Source organism: Cupressus sempervirens, chromosome 7, assembly GCF_028749045.1.
Source record: "Cupressus sempervirens isolate cs-2001-9-10 chromosome 7, ASM2874904v1, whole genome shotgun sequence".
In the NCBI taxonomy this organism is placed as follows: domain Eukaryota; kingdom Viridiplantae; phylum Streptophyta; class Pinopsida; order Cupressales; family Cupressaceae; genus Cupressus; species Cupressus sempervirens.
Genome location: NC_143124.1, coordinates 837,924,058 through 837,938,308, shown reverse-complemented (window position 1 = coordinate 837,938,308; position 14,251 = coordinate 837,924,058). Strand labels below are relative to the sequence as shown.

Here is a 14,251-nt window from a genome sequence, read left to right as displayed (position 1 = left end):
ATGAAATTTCCTTACCCTCTTAGCATTTTCTCAAAAGGTTCCTTTGTAACTATGGATGTTGCCCGTTCATCAAGTAATCTTGCTTATACAAATTAAATAGTCTTGTTTGCAGTATCTTCACAAAATACTTAAGACCTACACAAGACCAACGTTTACATTTTAGATCTACCAGTCTCAATAATATTGTATCGGGAATATTAATATGCCCTACATGAACACTAGTTAGTGGTGAATAGTAGCAACTTGAAATGATTTCTCATTAAGGCCACTGGTATAAAAATACAATTGTGAACAATATTCATCAATAGAGCTATGTACTAAATATACCCAATCACTGAATTCATGAGTTCAATTGAGTAGATTATTTGACCCAATTGAGCCCTGGGCCTCTCAAAATTATGGTAGAGAATGAAAAAATAAAATAAGGAAGTTTCTCCTTTATTCCAAGTGCACACTGAGGTAATATTGCTTGATCAGAAGAAAACATAACACCTACATTGTCATGTTCAATCCCAAGAAAATTTCTAAAAAAGCATAACAGACCCAAATTTTGAAAACACACTAACGCGGGAGTGCACATTTCTATCCATAATTTTTTCCAGAACTATCTTCCCCAAGGCTTGTAAGTTTCTTCTAAATGTTCAACCATTTAATTATAATATTGTTTCACTTGCCTACTAAAAAATCCAGTGAATCTTAATCTCGTTGGTGATTAATAACTATTCTTATATTGACTTGGGTATAAAAAGTGAAAGTGACCATAAATACAGATCATCCCATTAGATATTTCAATATAACATCTTATAAAAAATATCAAGGCGATTTCCTTTCTTTAAGAATATGAATACCTCTAGGATCTAGTATAGGATCTTTAAACTATTGATCAAACAAAACTGAGTTGCGAACCAAAAAAATTAAAAATAGACAAAACGATGTGGAAGAGTAGAAGTGTCTAATACCCAGGGTTTCTTCTAGATAAATAGCAACAATGGTTTACCCAAATATATTTGACATTGTTGAGAAAGAAAATAAGTTATATGGTGATGATTTGGACACCCATGTTATTTCAACTATGTAGCGTTGAGGTACATTCGGATATGTGAAGATGCGGGTTGGAAGTACGTGGGGCTCTCTAATCCCTGTCAAAGAGGATGAACGTCTAACCAGTTATAAAATTGCAGCACAACAACTCCAACAACCAAATTCAACTTATCAGCACTGGATAGAATAAGATCTCTTCTGTAAAAGATATCTAGTTATAAAGATGATAGAGTTCGTATGATTTCTGATTTCTCCAGCTGAGAACTGATTTCACACTTTTTGAAATTGAGATGTATTTAACACTAATATAATGTACTATATTGTGTAGCATAATGCATAGTTACCTACAAATGATCACAATTCTTGTCTAATGAGCTGCTTGCTTGTATCTATATACTTGGTGAATACATTAAAAGATATGACATAATCACCACCCTATCAGAAACTATTAGGGGTTTCAATTAGTACCTAATGATTTCACATTTGCTACTGTACGCATTATCTTTAGCATTAGATCCATGTAATCTATCCATCTAGAGAGTCAATTCATTTCATTGATTTATGATTCAACCGTAACTTGATTTCGAGGGTTTTGAGCAATCACAACTGGCCACAACACAAAGTCCGCAATGGAGCTCCCTGGATGGCTCGATGAGATGTATAGAATTTCAATGAGAACAGGAAAGGATGCATTCAAACTTTCCATATTGAAATATGGCACACCACTTGGCTTTGATCCACCTCGAGCAACTCAGTTGTCTTAGTATCCCAGGGCATTTTTGTACAAGAATTTCCTTACAGATGAAGAGTGTCATCATCTCATTGCATTGTCAAGAGACAGGTTGATGGTTGCAGACAATGTCTCGGGGAAAAGTGTAATGAGTGAAATCCGAACAAGCTCAAGAATGTTCTTGAGTGAAGGCTAGGATGAAATTACTGCAAGGATCGAAGCTAGGATTTTAGCTTGGACCCTTCTACCGAAAGAAAATGGAGAGGCAATGCAGATTTTTCATTATGAAAATGGACAGAAATATGAACTTCATTTTGATCATTTCCACGATAAACTCAATCAAGCCATGGGCGGTCATGGAATTTCCACAGTGCTGATGTATTTTTCTAATGTGGAGTAGGAGGAGAGACCGTCTGATGGAGCTCTAATTTTAATACTCCTTTTGTGCACTTGATGTATTCTCTATAACCAAGGAACAATCAGAATTGTCAATTTATTGGGGCTTGGAAGTATGTTACATATATCACATCACCACCTTTGTACATATCTCTAATAGTTCAGTTACTTTTTCAGCTCGGAAAATAAACAGACTTCCTATTGACGACTGAAAGACGTCACACTTGTGAATCTATAATGATGGCTTTCATGTTTTATATTCTAGATGCTATTATTTTTGTATCTGACAGGCAGAAGAATATTGTGGGCCATTGCTTCTTAAAATTCTGTGATATATATTGGTTTGTATTCATGGATTTCTGGGTCTGATTGTGGAAGCCAGTATACCTATGCCTTTTGAAGCCGGAGTATGATGAACCGATGAAGTAACCAATTTGTTCGAGTGTATATTAAAACTTTGGGCATAAAGGAATTGTGCGATTATGAAAAAAGAAAATGCGTGATTTATTTTTTACGGAAGTGACCGGATTTGTAAAGTCACATTTCATTAAATAAAGACACAACATCATGACACGTTCTAAGATTATATTTCAATGATTTATAAAAATCTGTTTCTTTTTTAATTATTTAAATGATATGGAGAATTAAATTGCAGTTGATTGGTCCTTTATAATCATTTTTCATATTTTAATTCTATAATTAATTTTTGTAAAATAAATGGATTATGTCATCTATGGCATTATAAACTCGAGCATCGCAGAGATTGTAAAATCTTTAATTATTTTTGAATCTGTGTCCAGTCTGTCTTCCCGACCTTAGGAGTTAAATCACAATCTAGACTAGTTTAGAATAGCATATATATTATTCAGAGGGGAGGTTGAACCAGTTAAAGGATGATTCGTGGTCAGAATGTGCGAATTGTGGCAGTCAGTCTACACCCAGATGCTACAACCAATGATACTAGTCTACATTGTAGTTGCCCTATTATCGAGGGAGAAAAGTGATTTTCTCATTGGTTTTCTATCTGAGAATGCAAGAAGAATCTTGTTTGTATGGTTGGCACTCTAGATAACCCTGGATCATGTAGAAAAACATTCTGAATGCAATAAAATTGTACATTGATTTCATGTCAGCTATTTGGCTTATAGGTTGGTATTTAGCCGGTAAAATGTTTGTAGAATTTTGATATTTGGCTACAGGCGTTTGCACATAAAAAAATCATCTGTAGGGGTAGAAAAATATTGGTCCAAGAACACTCTCCATTGATCGACTGCTCGACCCATAAGCATTCAGAGGGTAATTTGAACTATATAATAGATTGAGTGGAAATCACTAATGTTACCCTGATTAGAATGGTTTTTACCAAGGAAGAAAGAATAACCAATGTGTCATTTTATTTGGATGTCAAATCAAGGAAAATCAAAGTGAAAAGATTTGTTAATGATGCAATGGAGTTTACAAAGTTAGTTGTTCTGTAAAATGGTTCTTATGTGCATGTACATGGGCATTTGAGGAGCTTCTAAAACAATAAACATGCTAATGCTTTGTTTCTGAGGCCTATTACTAACTTCAACAAAATAATATTCCATAATCTCGAATGTAATTTTACACATATCCACAATCTTTAAGTTCAGGGTGGTGGTTTACTCACACTCCTACAAATCCAATTGTTAAGGGCTCGCATATGGGGCCACGTAGTGTGGTGAGCCATGCTACTAGCGTAAATCAATTTGCAAGCCCTAGTCCTATTTCAATGGTTGCATCAAAAGAAGCTTTACATAGACAAGTTCAAAGCACATATATTCGAGGAGCCTACAAATCTAGCTATAGAACAAGGGGTACACGTGGATGAAGTTGTGAGGAGATTTACTAGGTCCACAAAGAAACAAATTTTGAATGTTATTTCTTTCTTGTCCAATGAATTTGATACAGAGTCAGGAACCAGAGGAGCATGTATGGATATCACTTACTGACATGAGTTTTCATTTGAAGTAGGGATTTAATATATGCAGATTCTGTATCATTATGTGTTATACTATTTATAGTCATGTACAGCAATTGAGTCAAGCTTATTGGTAAATTCAAGTCCATTAAGTGGACAATTTTGACATAGAATTTTTCTTTTAAGGTGACATATTTATTCTATATGGCATATGGGAGTTTTATTGTTAAAAAAGTTTATACTATGGATATAAATGTTGAACCACTTTTTTTCTTTTATTTAAAAAAAAAAGTTAGCAAAACCAATGTAACATTTGAATTGAATGACCTCTTTCCATTTCCATGACCACCTCCAAAAACATAGATTATCTATTAACTATTCTTTTTTTCATCCCAATACTCATAGAAAATATTTAAAAATTTTAGAAGTGGAAAGAAACTTGAATAATCCTTAAACCAAAAATGTAATTGTTTAGTTAATAATCAATCTAATGGTAGCTATTGTTGACTTAGTAAAGAAAAAGGGTGTTGCTCATGCAAATTTCAAATGTTCTTGACTTTTTTTTTTTCTTGGTTACTCATGATATATGTAAAGGCATATCATACAACCATTGTTGTATGATATTGGCTCTTCCCCAACATTATTGTGTTATATCTTCTTGGGATTAATTTGATGATAATATAACATCACGACTGAAATGAAATAAAAGGGAAATTTGTTAAAATGCAACATACAAGAGTTTGTGAAATGATTTTTTAATGCCACATTTGTTGTGTGGGTGTGAGCTCAACCAACATTCCTTTAATAGAGTACCTACAATAGAAAATGTAATACATTAAGGAAATTGACTTGAGATTGGGAGTCAAATTAAGAATCCAAGAGAAGGGAGAAGTTTCCAAGATTGAAGGAAGTGAAGCTACAACCTTCTCAAAGTTTAGCAACAAAGTTTAGGTTTTGCTATATTCAAATGATGATGATGTGCTATTTCCATCAATGAACAATGAACTATCAAAAGTAAGACCAATTTTTGCAAATAATTTTAATAAGGCCATACCAAGGTCATAGTATTTTATTATTTGTTTAATTTTATTGGCTTATTTAGTGTTGAATATAAGGCCATTAGTTCAAAAAATGGGTTTACTACTAAGCCATGTTTGTCAAATAGGTCACAATAGATTTGATAGGCATTTGACTAGTGACATTTTCTATAGTTGAGAGGAGCTCTTGCAATAAGGACATATTCCATGATTGTAAAGGACATTTAAAAGCTAAAGACAAGTCGGGTGAGTAGTAAAGTATGTTGGTTGAACCTTGCATCTAGGGGAGAATGTGTGTGTGTGAAAACTAAGAAGTCTTGGAATAAGAAACCATGTCTCTACGTGGATTGTATGCCTATGAAGATAGTGGGTATTATTGTCTCACTAGACAATGACCTTACTAATCTAACAAAGGCTAATGATTTTGGTACTTAGGATGGATTGCAGATGGGCATAGCTTGAGAAGGAATGTTAGTAAGGTTAATGTACATGGTTTTTGAATTCCCCAAGGGCATGATACTAAAAAGGTTGTGTGATAGGAAGAATAGGTAATTCACTATTTTATGATTAGAAAACAGAGTTTGGAATGTTGTAGATTAAGGAGGCTTTTTACCCAAGAAACTCAAAGCTCTAGGATATTTGGTAAGGGGACTAATAAAGCAATGGTATGGAGATTGAATGAGGTAAGCAACCTATTCCTCAAGGCCTAATAATCCTTAAAGACTCCATTCTTCCTACAAGGATTAATGGACCAAAAGATAGAACTTTGGAAAATATATGGAATAGTTTAGGACTCATTGTATAATGATGGAATGGTAACATTTGTTGAGGATGGTGATTGAGAGTTGAACCAATATTTGTGACCTGATGAAAAATGGTACACTTGATATAGTTGGTGGAAATCTTTCATGTAAGGAACTAATAATCCCATTGAGATATTATCCCAAAAAAAATTTTAAAATATAGAAGAGGCCTTGCAAGAAGACAATCAGCAATCTTTCAACAAGAAATTAGTAGAAAATTTGAAATTAACAATTACTCTATCTACTACCCATTCAATCTTAGGTTACGACTTCATTTTATAAAAAATGATAATATAGGAACAAATAGAAAAAAAGAGTACCTAGTCTACATTTTCTATGGATGCCAACAAGATATCTTGATAGAAAGCTACAAAGAAAAGTGTGTGGATGCCAATTAGGATCGTTACATAAATAGGAAATAAAATATATTAAAAATACATAACCCATAAAAAAATAGAACTTACACAATATAGTGGAGCAATAACTTTATATGCTAAATTTTTAATTTGAGCTTTACAACAACCCTACAAAAACAAAGAAATAGTCAACACGAGAGATTATACTTTTACAATCTTCAAATTATTCCTTAGTTTTTTGGATTATAGTTCATGATGTATTCTCAAAATTAAATAGTTGTTAAAAAGTAAAATGAGAACATCTTAGACCATCATTAAAATAAAGAATCATCCAAGGAATAAAAATATGGATCCTACAAAAACATGAAATGGTGAAAATTCAAGAAGAGATGCAAAAGTTCTATGCTACAAGTGAATTAAAACCTCAAATTATTTAATATGGTGAGGGAGAGTCTATTTTGCATGCTCAAACACTTGCAAGGCCTCAAATTATTTAATATGGTGAGGGAGAGTCTATTTTGCATGCTCAAACACTTGAAAGGAACCATGTAGAAGAAGGCACGTGTTTCACAATAGTGAAAGAGTGACTATGGACTGTCACAAAGATAACATAACATTGATAGAGAGGGGAGATATAACCGAGCCATCAAAACCATACCAATGCTTAGTCTCCATGCCTGAATGTTCAAAAAAGTAGCTTAGATGGTCAAAAAAGTGTTTGTAAAAAATAGTTAAATGGCCATGATCCATTACAAAATGAAAAGCTTTGTGACGTAATTATTCATTATGGTGACATCTTATTTTGAAATTAATTAATTGTATGATGATTTGCATTGAGGAATTGTGTAAGAACCCCTTGTGAGTTGTAACTCTACCAAACTGCTCATTTTCTATGCAAATGATATACTTGTTTGAAGTTTTGATAATGCATGAATTTCCCATATGATAACCACAAGGAAATATAATACAAGTAATATGATAAATTGAAATAGAGTACCAATGTAATAGACTTGCAAATGACTTTTATTCACTTGTAAAAATACACAATGCCCAAACATTCACAAGGCATTCCCAAGACAGCTAGTTGGTTGTAATCATTAAATTCTGGAAATTATCAGCAACATATAACTTCAAAAATGCAACCAATCTACAACCATAAATGATTTGTCCACTCATAAATGTATACATAATGCCTTGACAATGTTGGGCACTCACAATGGCTGAAATAGCAGCCAATGAATTAAGGTGTTTCAGCCTCTATGAAACATATCTTGGTTGTATAAATAGTAGTGGCCCTATAGATGCTTGTGCAACCTCTATATTATTGCTAAGAACAATGCTAATTGCAGTCACAACTCTTTGTTTGAATATCCGGTCTACCTGTGTTGTAGGTCTTACACAACACACTTGCTCCATGCTCTAAACCCCACATTAACATAGCCAACTTGATGTAATTCAATAAAAAAAATTTATGAAGACCCAATAATGTTTGTATTTTTTGCTGATTTATCAAGTATTCTATAGTTTTCTGTTGGCTAGTCTATTCTCTAGTTTCATAGTTGGTAGTTCTTTCTTGCAGCAAATACTTTGCATTCCACATTAATTCAATATACTTTCTATTCATATTATGCTTATACCTAGAATAAAATTTGATGATATAAATGCCTTCATATGATCATAATAATGATTATGCAAGTTATTTAAGACTTAAAACTATCATGACTACTTATAATCCTTTAAAAAATATTAACTTCCAATTCATAATCCAATACACACTATTTAATCAGAGGCTACTCATAAACCTATAGAGAAGTGCAAAATAATCTCGACAAATCTATGAATTTTTTCATGGACAATGGTTTGAGACATTTTAATAAAGACATTGAGAACATGTTAAAAAGAGTAGTCAACACAAATATCCATTTTGTCCAATGAAAAGGAAGCCCCTAAAATAGAAATTTTCATTTGTGCGAACTCTTTATTTGATCAACAATAGGAGGAATCTTTGCATGTTGTAGGAAGTGTTTGATTTTATTAGAGGAAAAGATACTAAGTCTTATAGCTTTGGTAAACCCCAAATCCATACACTACTCCACTTGGTGCCAAGAAGACCTCATATCTAATGGCACAAAGTCTTCTTCTTTGATAGGAGTACCACAAATATCTAATTTTGTCTTCATAGTATAGTGAATGAGAAATAGATGAACACATTGTAGTTGCTTATTCTCGACTATTAAATTTTTTTAATAAGATCTTTAGAACAAAGGAAACTAAAAAATGGATTTGCAAAATCAAAACCATACATTAAACTTTCATTGATTATAGCATTAGGATTTTCATGCTCGAATTTCATGAGTTAACATCTTCTGCAGACAATCCTAGTCTGGAAAGATGAGTTAAGTGCTTTTCCTAGTGCCTGCTATGAAATAGAACATTAAAAAAAAACCAGCTTTAGATGATCCTAATAGGTCAAATAGAGAGCCGCAAATACATCATTCATATAATAAACCAAAGGAGAATGTTTAACCATTTGGTAGTAAAATATGAAAAATTCTCTGAAGTTGAAGTAAAAGTTCTCCCATTATGTAGAGTAACATTTCAAGAAAAACAAAGCACATCGTCTACCTCTTAGAAAGATCGTAGATAGAAATAGAGTTCCAACCAATTTAAATGAAAATATTAGTAATGTTGTAGAAAAAGATGGAAATGGTGAATATGGAAATTTCAGAATAATAAAAAAGAAGATCCAGATGTGAATCCAATGCATGATATAAAAGGGGCCTTAGGTGGAAAAATTGAGAAGGTAGCCACAAAAGCAATCACTAAAGGATGTTATTCATTAGGAGACATAACACCAAATCAAAAGCAATTAGAGATGGGGAAATTAGATTGAAGGATTTTAAAGGAGGAAAATGATGTAAGATTCAATGAAATATTTCCAAAGATAACATGAAAAATATTGGATAATCTACAGAGAGTACATTGAATGTTGGAGGCTTGGATCCCCATACTAGATGCTGAAGTGGAGAGATGTTGTACAAATCACAATGTTAAGACTACTAGTCAATGACAACAAGTGAGTCTCATAGAGGTGAGTTGTCCAAGGTTACTTCTCATGACTAGGCCTGTGTAAAGGCAAGAGAGGGAGAAGGTTGGGAGCAATGCAAAATATAATTTGGGTTTGTTCTGCTTCCTAAAATTATTTTAATAGCTGATCTCACACTTATTTTTTTGGTAAAAAGTACAAATAGGGAAAAAGCCCGGATATTTGTTGTATAAGTAAACTAAACTATAAAGATGGGAAGAAAGGAAAAGTAATGAAAGAAAGGTAAAAAAGCACTAATGTTGAGTTTGAATATTAATAGGAAAGAAAAGATTAGCATCACATTGTTGATGAATGTAGCAATGGCTCCATTAAGTGTTATAGCTGAAATGGAGTGTAACAGTGGGGAAAATAGTGACATTGTTGCCAATAATGACGGTCTCTCCGATGACAATTCTTGTCCATAATTTGAAAAAAAACACCCTCACCAATCCAAGCAATAGGGTGGATGTCCACAATGAATATTTCATAAACCTTACTTTGTGGATGTCCACAACGAATATTTCATAAACCTTACTTTAGATAACCTGAGCGACTGAGAATTGCCCTAAGCCCATAAAGAATGTGCCATGCAGGTGTGCTTGGCAAGCAAGGAAAACTTGAAGTTGGGCATGGCACATTTGAGTGTTTTGTCTAAAGACATCACTAAATAGTTTGTAGAGCTCTGCAATAGGAGAAAAGGGGTGATTGAAAGTGTGTTCACCAGATGAAATGCTAGCACACTCTCAAACATGTTGTGTGTGAGAATGTTGGAGCTAAGGCAATTTACAAGGATGGGCTCTGCCTCTGCCTCTTATGTCACCTCTTGTTTGTCCTCCTTTCATATCTCTTCCTATTCATCATACATAATGGCCATCGTCTACAAAAAAAAAAAAAAAAAATGTTTTTGTCCTGTCAAGTGGAAGCATCCTCTGATGCTGGTTCTTATTGGCATTAATTCCCCTACCATGACCACCCTGGTTGTATTCATACAATATGTGAGTGGGCCTATTAACTATATCCTCCCTCCCTAGTTCTCCTCACCGCACTATGCCATTTCCATGCTCTTCCATCAGCTATAACCCTAGTGACTATGTTCCAAAATATCTTCCATTTTTAAATTTATTTTTAACTGTGCGAATTATATTTGCTGCTTAATTATTTTATGACTTTTACATTTTGTCGTATATAGACAAAGTATATATATTATTTGAAAAATTAAAAAAAAGGCTGAAAAGGCAAAAGGAAAGTTAAAGAAAAAAGATGAATTCCATCTTAAACAAATGTAGTAAAACCTATTATCATGTAGTAGTGTTAAAAGGGCATGCCTGATCTTTGAGTAAAATTTCTAAGTGAATTTATGAAAAGATAGGAAACATTGATAGAGGAAGAAATTGCAACCACTACTTCCAAACAATACAAAATTAAAAACTTGGATATCATTCATCGGCACATTCTTTTCCCCTCTTCTACATTTCATTCATGATTCCCCACCATAGACAGGGACTCGAGCTACACATGCAACCCTTGTTGTCTTTAGTAATTTGTGTTATTTAGATAATTTTATTACTTCATTTAAATTTAAATTTATTCTTTATATTAATTGCATTCATTCAATGGAAAATTAATTCAAGTATCTGACTTAATTTTTATTCCTCCGAGGTCATCAAATGTTCATTTTATTCATTCTCAAGTCATATCTGGCCATTATTGAATAAGAAGAATTGGTTCAAATTCATTGCAAAGATCTTCAAAGCATGTGTTGTACATTTAAGTAAAAGCATCTCATCTATCAGTGATAGTTATACACACATCCTACTTGTTCCAACAAACTGATTGAAAGGATGAAGTAAAGGCTTTTACTCATGTCTTTGAAGAACTTCCAATCTTGTCAAGTGAGATCCGTAATTATCCTTATATGGTCAACTTGAAAATATTGAGCACCAGGTGAAATCATCTTCTAGCTATGCAAACTCTAATATGTTTGTGCTAGGCATCATTTTTTACACTCGATGAGGTATAAAAACTCCTGACGGCATCCCTGGTTTTGTGCTTCTCTTTTACAATTGCTCGTTGGATAAAGTTGTGCATTAGCGGGGTAGTGGGACAATATTTAACGTTATCACTTCAACTTCATTCCATTCAAATATATCGTACTTCCCTTTTATTATGTGGTCGTGAATGCCCTCAATATATATAGTGAATGATGTGAATCCTAATGCTATGAGAATATATAGATTGGTAGATGTTTGGAGTTGATAAGAATGATATGCATGGGCCTTATGTTTGAAAGAATACATAACAACATGGTAATTGTTGTCATCCAGTATGTTACATTTTGCTTTTGCTGAGAACATCGTTCCTAATAGGAATTTGATAATCATTGTACATAGTTGGCACTATGTGTTTGTGTGTGAAGGCATCTTGAAGTTCTCTGATGACACAAAGTGTTTATTTATAATACGCCACTGATATGAGTCTTATACTTCTATTTTTATTTGCATTCATTTTACTGGCAATATTACCTTCAATCCCAACCACACGGACAATGAATTCATTGCCTGTATAAATCTCTTGTCCTCTATTTTAATCAGGTGTTCTGTATATGGTCTTTTGAAGTTACATGTCCTCTTCAACTTTGTTTCACATAAGTAATGTATTTCTTTTCGTAAATATGTTATATGCCTCTATGTATTCCATATGAGCCTCAGTATTTTCCCAAAACTAAATTTAATCCTTGAGTGGATGCATAGAGTTTTAAGAATGGTATTGTATAAAGCCTACGATACTCCAATGATTGTGGATGTCCTCATACCTTGACTACAATATCACTTCGGTAGGCTTTGACTGAAAATGACATGTTTGCTGCAAGTCTTGGTCAATGTATATGTTTTGTTAATTACACTCTTATGATTACCAGTTAGACCTGTAGTTTGATTACACATCTCAATCTTCATTGTCTTACAAATTCATTAGACAATTTATCTTGTAGTAATCTCTTTTGACTTAAGTCTTTGTAAACTTTCTATCTATTTTATTACTCTTTTATTCACATTAATGACAATGCATGTTAAGTCTCCAACATCATAAATGAAGGTCTTAAATTTTGCAAAAAATTAAGGGTTTCATCAATGGTTTTTATTGGGGAAATATGTCCCTTGTGGGCATAATGAGACTCCAGCTATTTCTGGAGAAGCAGACCAAGCATCCATGCTTCACATGATGCATATTAAAAATTGGGTAACCCTAGTCCTCCAAAAAAAAAAAACACTACTTCTTTTCTCTATTCAACTATCCAATTTTGATCATGTAACACTTTGAATCTTGTTGTATAAAATGTGTTATCCTCTTGTACAATACTTATTTCTTTGGTTTCATCAATGTGGTCTTTGATATCTGATTTATGTTCAATCATTGGGAATTTTTTTGGTTCATTGTAATCCCTGTTGAATAGAAGATTGTGATGAATCATACAATTCTCTAACTTACTCTCCTATTTATGGATGTCTTTTTGCACTTAACTTTATTTACTACCATGCTTCATATATTGTCTTTTCTGAGAACAAGGCTTATCTTCATGAAATACTATTTCACTTTCATCAAGGATTTGATTAGATAGTACATTTGGAAAATTTTCAACACTATTCTCTAACACATTCTCCTCATTATGTATGTTTCATTCCATATCATCTTCACATGTTTGAAACATCCCTTGCTCATAGGATGAACTGAAATACATATAATCTTCTAAACACACTTCCTCACTTGTAGCTTGAGTTTCATCAACTTCAAAATCATCATTGGGCCTGCTACTATGATGCTGATGGAATTGATTGCACTGAAAATATTCTTCAAATAATCGATTAGAGAACATAGTGAATTCTGATGTATCTTCTATTACTTCTTCTTCGCAATAGAAATAGAAAATTTGATCTTAGAAATAGAAATGTGATCTCAAGTATGAATCTTTATTAATGAAGTATACTCCCCATAGAACCATTTCATTCTATGGATTAGTAGAATCACCTTGAATCCACATTATACCACCCAATTCCAAGGAAATAGTGTTATGAGTAGTAATTGGATTACTAGCAAGAGGGATACTCTTATCAATAATTATATGAGTCCAAAGAGGTGTAGACTGTGGCAACACAACAAAAAAAAATCTTCATCAATGAGAATAGGAATTTTAACTAAAATATCATCATCATCATCATTATCATAAAGAAAAATAGCATGCTTAAAAGTAGTAGGTAAGTTAGTGGAGAAGTGGGTTACATGGATAGCTTCTTTGAGTGAAGAAGTAATCAAACTATATATCATGATGACATATGATAAAAAAAAATAAGTGAAAAAAATTACATGCTCAAAGTAACCAACATAAATGAAGGTAACTTGGTTGCCTTCTCCATTTATTTCTGGTTTGACAATTTAAAATAAATTCCAAAGCCTCACTACTAAGTACTCCAAACAAACATTCAACTTTACATGGTACCAAACCTTTTTAATCATGCTCCATATTGTAATATTATACATTCAATTATTAATATAGTTGAATTTCTTTTATATAGTGTCTGTTTAAAATGCTAGAACCATCAACCTAGAATGAAACATATGATTTTCAATCTACCATGAGGTATCTAATGGAAATATTCAAGCTATGACAAGTTATTGAGAGAGGAGGGGTAAATTAGTAACTTTAAAATTCTTCCTTTTAAATTCACCTTAAGTCCATCTATGCTACTGCATACATTAATATTGAAAGATAAAAAATTCATCACACAAAAGAACACAATGTTTTGGTAACCCAGAAACCTACCAAATAAAAAGTAGAAGTGGGGTAGGGATGATACCCACAAAACTT

The 14,251-nt window shown here is 32.8% G+C and overlaps 2 pseudogenes; both read left to right on the top strand.

Moving 5' to 3' along the window:
• Positions 1–1,105: 1,105 nt before the first annotated feature.
• On the top strand, positions 1,106–3,171 carry LOC149549996 (putative prolyl 4-hydroxylase 7 pseudogene; annotated as a pseudogene).
• A 26-nt stretch (positions 3,172–3,197) lies between these two features.
• Positions 3,198–12,692, top strand: LOC149549995 (replication protein A 32 kDa subunit A-like; annotated as a pseudogene).
• Positions 12,693–14,251: the final 1,559 nt, after the last annotated feature.